The 7,120-nt window shown below is 44.3% G+C and overlaps 1 pseudogene; it reads left to right on the top strand.

The window, feature by feature from the left end:
- The first annotated feature begins 3,385 nt into the window (after positions 1 to 3,385).
- LOC125341332 lies at positions 3,386 to 6,650 on the top strand (annotated as a pseudogene).
- The last annotated feature ends 470 nt before the right edge of the window (positions 6,651 to 7,120 follow it).

Raw genomic sequence — 7,120 nt, 5'->3', positions numbered from 1 at the left:
ATATAGGGACATTGACTCTACTACAACAGAAAATATAACACTTTTCTAATGATAGTTTTTCAGTTACTTGTTTTGTGTTGATGGCTGGGTTATTTTTAACTTTTCATTGTACTATAGGTATTACAGAGATAAGATACAGAGGGGTTTCTGTTACACACATCAGCTAATGAGCAAATTTCTTTTTGTACAATATCATCACTTCCTTCACCTCCACTTTCCTCTCCCATCCCCACCAACATGGTGTCTACGTCCTTTTCAGCATATATCTAGTCTATACCACTTCTAGAATTATTCCTTTTGAGATGGAGTCTCTCCTCACTGTCCAGAACCCAAGTAATCATTCCTCTAAGCCCCATGAGGACTAAAACTGCAGTCAAGTGCCATCATGCCTCCTTTATACATTTGCTTTTCTTTTGTGAGGAAACCTGTCTTTTCTGTAGATGTGTAGTGCTTACAAGTCCTTGCTTTGTTCTCTGTAAAGGAAAACAAAAGCTTCTTTGGGGTAAGAAAAGATTCGTAACATGTAAGGATTTTTCTTCAGCTGGTTTCTTTCCAACTTGCAACTAGGATCTGCCCCAGACTGTTCAAGAAATAGCAGCTGGTTTAGGGATAGTTTGAGATTACTTGTGAACTGTTCATCTTATTTCAGGGTCACCTTCTGCAAATTCATTTTACACTATTTTAAGTAGCCAATCGTGAGCAGATTGTGAACATATGCCCAACCAGTGTGAGCAGAGGGGCAGGGCCTGCTGGCTCAAGGATAAATACTTGAGCAGACTGCCTGCTCAACGGGTGATGATCAACACTTCTGTCCAGAAATAAATTTTGCCTCACTGATACAATCCTTCATGTTCATGTCTATTATGGTGACTCCAATGATTCCCGGAGCACATATTTGTAACAATTTTGAGAGATGTTTTGAGTTTTTATTAATATTATGTTTCACATAACAGTATGTGATTTGAAAAATCACACTTATATTCTCTAGTTTGTATGAACATGTAAAATGTGGATTTTGCACCTGGTTAAAGAACATTTTAGAGAAGAAATACTAAACCTTTGTGACAAAAATAATGTAGATATGCTGATTCATTAAAAAGAAAAGTTTGGCCAAGTACCAGGGTATAAAATCAATCTCAAATTCAGCAGCCTCTATGTACACTAACAAAAATACAAATGAACCTGAAATCAAGAAATAAAATCCATTTTCACTCATACTCTTCTGCCCAAAAATAACACCTAGAAATCAATAAATTGTAACCACCATACCTTTATCTCTCGTAGAATTCATTTACAATTCTAGCTCCACTTTCATTATGTGATTGTTGCTATCACAGTGTTTGGAACAGTATGAGGCTTACGCCTAACCCCAGATGTTTATGAATGTCCCAGAGTCCCATGGATTCTCTTTGTAGTTCTAGATTTTGTTTTTTTTTTGTTGTTTTTTTTTTGGCCAGTCCTGGGCCTTGGACTCAGGGCCTGAGCACTGTCCCTGGCTTCTTCCCGCTCAAGGCTAGCACTCTGCCACTTGAGCCACAGCGCCACTTCTGGCCGTTTTCTGTATATGTGGTGCTGGGGAATTGAACCTACGGCCTCGTGTATCTGAGGCAGGCACTCTTGCCACTAGGCTATATCCCCAGCCCTGTAGTTCTAGATTTTGAAACACTGATTTCCCTAGTGACTGTTTTCTGTCTGAAGTCCCTATCTTAATCATAGATATAAACTATCATTCTAAAACCCATATTGTCTTGGTAAAGGAGAAAAGTCCACTTCATTAAAAAAAAGGGGGGATGATCAATTGACAGTATGAGCCCCAAGGAAGATAGGCGGTATCTTCATATGATGTTCAAACTTAAACTCAAAACTGGAGCTTTAGATCCTAGCAACCTTCAATATCAGCATTTTGATCCAAGCCCATGATTTAGAAACCAATTTTGTTGGTATTATTAGAGACTTGTTTCATCTGGTTTTACATCAAGCCTTAAATATCCTCAGGAGAATGTATTCAAATTGCATATTGAGCTGAAGAGCTATATATTTTGTTTAGCCCAAAGCTATAGTGCAATATCAACTAGCCAAGTGGTAATGTTAATATGGTTCCTCTCATTATTATTCAACATAATTTGGTGATGGAGTGTGTATCTTTTTACACTTCTGCCCTTGCCTGATGGGAAGTTCTTCTTCAGACAATAGTAAACTATCCAGTACATAAAAAATGGGATCCATATAATATCTACAGTCATCACCATGGCAGTTTATACCAATAGACTAATAATGAGAGAAATTTACTCTCCTACCAGGTTTGATATTAATTGCCCTGATTTTGTACAAGTACATTTCTACGACATAAAGGAGAATGATGTGCATCCAAACAGGCTTTATAGAGTGCCTCAGTATCAAACAATGCCTGGAAACGCAGCTGAAGCACACTTAGGCTAGCAATCATGACCCTAAAATAACAAGAGAACCAGGTGCTCAAGACCCATCTGGATAAAGATCTTGGATGTGGACCAGTGGTAGATGACTTTCAACAGGTAGGCTTGAATCCACAGTTTGGTTTGCATCACCATAAATACTGCTTTGGGACCCATTTTTCTCTTAATTAACCCATTCTATTCCTCCCAAAATCTGGCCCCTACTCAGAGTTCGAAACCCTTCAAATTATTCTAGACCATCCCAGTCCTTTTCTCAAAACAGGAAGTCCACTCTAAAGCTACTCCAACTAGGCCACAGGTGACTTAAGTGATTCAGGAACAGCTTTGCTTATATGGCCATGCTGCCATCTGCTGGCCAAGATGCTGATGTCAATCACTACTTGTCCACTCCAACCATTTGATTCATGTGATTATGATAACAAAACTATTAGTCAAGAAGACAATGTAATTCAAGTCCATAACCATTTCTAAAGCATATGAAAAAACTTAATAGATAGATCTTTTGCTTCTGGCACTTTCACATTGAAGAGATTGAAATAATCTCTTCTACCAAAAAGGATTCCCTCCAGTAATTTATTTTGACCAAACTGGCCAAGTAAATCACGTAAAGGAGTCCACATAAAATTGTACCCTTAAGAACAGATTTGCCTTCATTGGCATTTTCCAGATTGATTTTATCCCTTGACTAATGGATAGGGCTCCTCGGTTTGAGAAGCATGTGCTCTACAAGGAAGCTGAATACCAACCAGGGCTATATTGACTCACATGTAGATTGTTCTTTGCTCCAAAACTACTGGAAAACTTATGATGACACATGTACTAAAAGGTATATGTCTCATAAATCTTAAGTCCCTAATCTCTCATGCAACAAAGGACTGGACCACTTCAAGACAAAGATTAGAAGATACAGCTTGGCCTAAGCTAACTATCAGTTCTCCATAGCATCAGGAATGGCGCACCAGCAGTTCTCCCGTAACTGCCTCGATTTTCATTATGACAAGAACCTTCTAACAATCAAGCAGACCCTATTTAGCTGCAGGATGCTTCCACTCATAGAGATGCTGCACCTCTGGGTAGCAGATTGGCTGCTGATCTCCAATAGGCTAGAATTGATTGAAGATCTCCAGACTCTAGTGTTTTGGTTTGTTTTCTTTTTTACTTTATCCTATAATAAACCTAACCGTCACACTGGTAGATGCCATTCATTTCTTTTTTTTTTTTTTTTGGCCAGTCCTGGGCCTTGGACTCAGGGCCTGAGCACTGTCCCTGGCTTCTTCCTGCTCAAGGCTAGCACTCTGCCACTTGAGCCACAGCGCCGCTTCTGGCCGTTTTCTGTATATGTGGTGCTGGGGAATCGAACCTAGGGCCTCGTGTATCCGAGGCAGGCACTCTTGCCACTAGGCTATATCCCCAGCCCTCATTTCTTATTGCCCAATTATTAAAGGAACATTGTATCTGCTATCAGACCAATACTTGCAACAGTACAGAAACAACTAATACAGTTCTGAGATCAAGAGAGAAGACAGATGATGCTCCAAATGCTCCCTGATGACCTTACTTCCCATTCCAAGCCATTACATCTTGGTGGAGGCATCCATGAATATATGCCCTCAGGAGCCATGTGTAGGGGAAATTAATTAACTGATTCATCTAACTGTTTGGGAAAGCGAACCCAGAGTTGTAGCAAATTGTCCAAGATCATGAAGTACATTAATGTATGGCCATGGTCAATAGATTGATACCAATTCCGCAGCCTTCATAACTCAAGAGACAAAGAAGTCTTGAAAGGGAGTATGAATACAGCAGCACATGTACTTCTTCATATCACCTGCTAAGGCCCATTACAAGTACTTAAACATTGACAACCTTATTGGTTCTTGCTGTTGGCATCAGACAACATGCATGAGCCTATGGATAAATAGTGTGGCAGACACGGAAGCTACTATGTACCTGAACACACAGAACACCAGTTTTGAAAGACCATTTACTATTGTTGGAATACTGGATCTGTTAATAAAAATGAAGGCTGAAACTCCAGCGTGGCATTATTTCTCTTTAACACTGATTTGTCACTCAAAGGTTCTAATTTCAATTTTGAATTAAGCTGATGAAAAACAAAATACGATAGAAAGGACCATAAAATATTGGAGCCTTAGGTATAGAAATTTCCTTCCCAGAAATTTCCAAACTGATTTTAAAAGACAAGGATATCTTCTTTAAGTGATCTCTGCCTAGAAAGCACTCCTTTATTGATCCACATGGATATTCTCCTTTGTCCATACTTTCCCAAAGAAACAGATTGGAAAATGACATGAGTCACAGTTTTAGGAACAGCATGAGTCTATTCATCTCAAGTCCTCACTCTCACCCACAATATAGCACTGGATCAGTTTGAGTCATTCCATTAAGGAATGGGAACAAAGAAGTACATCAAGTTACTTCCATCCTAAAAGAGCTAGCAAGACACTGTCAGGAGTAGACATCTAAACTTGGTACAGGTGTATCTTTATGCTTGCAAGAGTCTCAATTAATCCAACTCTAGGGGCTTCAGAAAGTTCTCTCCACAGACATGAAGTCCCATAACCTTGATATTTATAAAACTGACACAATATAGTTTTCAAGATGAAAATCCAGAAACCTAAGAACTAGCCTAAAATTGCTTAGAGTTTGGTGGAACCAAGTGTCCGATGAGAAAAGCCAGGATTAGAACAGGGCCTTTAAGTTAGGTAAAGATGCCAGCAAGAGCTGTAGGTTAGAAAACAGAGTAGAAAACCAATTACATACAATAAAGTATCTATTTCCTCCTACTCCAAGACACTGAAATCCATTTGCTACTGACCAATGAGAAACAACAACAACAACAACAAAAATGAGCACACCTTTCCTTTTCTTATGTAGCAACATATAAGACACCTCTAATGTTTTATAAAATCTTGATTCCACAGTACTGGATTTTATGATTCTTGGACAGTGAGCCTCGATCAATTGAGGCTTGAACCCATCAAGCCTCACGTTGAACCCATCAATCTCATGTTGAACCCATAGACATCTTGGCAATAGATCTGTATCTTAGAAAAGGAAATGCAGAATGATAAATCCTAAATACTGAATCGCCTGGTTCAGAAAGTGGCCTCTTACATTGTTAGCTCTTGGTCCAGAAGGTATCAGAATCTTGGAGGTAGGTAATAATAAGGAGGCAGAACTTTAAGAATAACATTTTCAGCATCTGCCACCGCAGTCTGGCCGTACACGTCAGTGGCCCCCGTAGGCAAGGTCTCAGAGAGGCCTGGGAGGGAGAGACGGAGGCCGGGAGAGCGAGGCCGAGTCCACAGTTCTCTCAGCAGCTGCGCACAAAGCCGCCGACCCCTGGGTAGGGGATCCGCAGAACAGCCACCGCTCCAAGAGCAGCGCGTCGAGCTGCTTGGGGCCACCTATACTCCCGCGACCCCGCTGGCCCCGCCGCGGCAGCCTAAGTGCATCGAGAGGAACGCAATCTCCGCAGAGCCCGGGTGCAGCTAGCGGCCCCCGTCCCCGGCGCGCAGCCCGAGGTGAGCGGTGAGCGGCGATCGGGACACTGGCAAGGCGTTCGTGGGACCCCTCCTGCTGCCCGGGCCCGGCCTGCTCCTGGTTCCTATCTTCAAGAAGCTGGTGGTTTGTGAGCGATGGAGCGTGTGGCAAGACTTGCCTGCTGATCGAGTTCAGTAAGGACGAGTTCCCCAAAATGTACGTGCCCACGGTCTTCCAGAACTATGAGGCCTACATCGAAGTGGATGGCAAGCAGGTGGAGCTGGCGCTGTGGGACACGGCCGGCCAGGAGGAATATGACCGCCTGCGGCCGCTCTCCTACCCAGACACCGACGTCATCCTCATGTGCTTCTCGGTGGACAGCCCGGACTCGCTGGAGAACATCCCCGAGAAGTGGGTGCCCGAAGTGAAGCACTTCTGCCCCAACGTGCCCATCATCCTGGTGGCCAACAAGAAAGACCTGCGCAGCGACGAGCACGTCCGCACCGAGCTGGCCCGCATGAAGCAGGAACCCGTGCTCACGAACGACGGCCGCGCCATGGCCGTGCGCATCCAAGCCTACGACTACCTCGAGTGCTTGGCCAAAACCAAGGAGGGCGTGCGCGAGGACTTTGAGACGGCCACACAGGCCACGCTGCAGAAGCGCTACGGCTCCCAGAACAGTGCATCAACTGTTGCAAGGTGCTATGAGGATCTCGCTGGCCCCTCCCGCCCTTGCCAGAGCCGCTCCCCCTCCCTGGCCCTCCGATTCCCCCCCCCCCCCACGCCTTCCCCACGAGCCAGAAAAAGGGAAGATCCACGGCCCTCTTTTCCCTCCACCCCCAACCCTCCACCCTCCAACCCCCCACCCCCACAGACTGCCTGGCATCTGCTGGGGGCTCAGGTTTGTCGCGCCAAGAACTGGCCTGGGCATGGGGGTGCCCCCTTTCCAGCTTCTGTATGCGACTAGTGGTGTTGCATGGGCCTAGGCCGGCCCTCCACCCCACCCCATCCCCTCCCGAGTGCCAAAGGGGTCCCTGAGCATCCTTTTCTGAAGAGCCAGGCCTTAGATTGTGTGACTGCGTGTATGTCGGACTTCCCCGGTCCATTTCCACCCCACCCCAGCCTCTGGTTCCCAGGGCCGCGCCCAATCAGATATACACCCATTACCAGCCAGCCAG

The sequence above is a fragment of the Perognathus longimembris genome, chromosome 24, assembly GCF_023159225.1.
Source record: "Perognathus longimembris pacificus isolate PPM17 chromosome 24, ASM2315922v1, whole genome shotgun sequence".
NCBI classification, from domain to species: Eukaryota; Metazoa; Chordata; class Mammalia; order Rodentia; family Heteromyidae; genus Perognathus; species Perognathus longimembris.
This window is presented reverse-complemented; position numbering and strand designations above follow the sequence as displayed.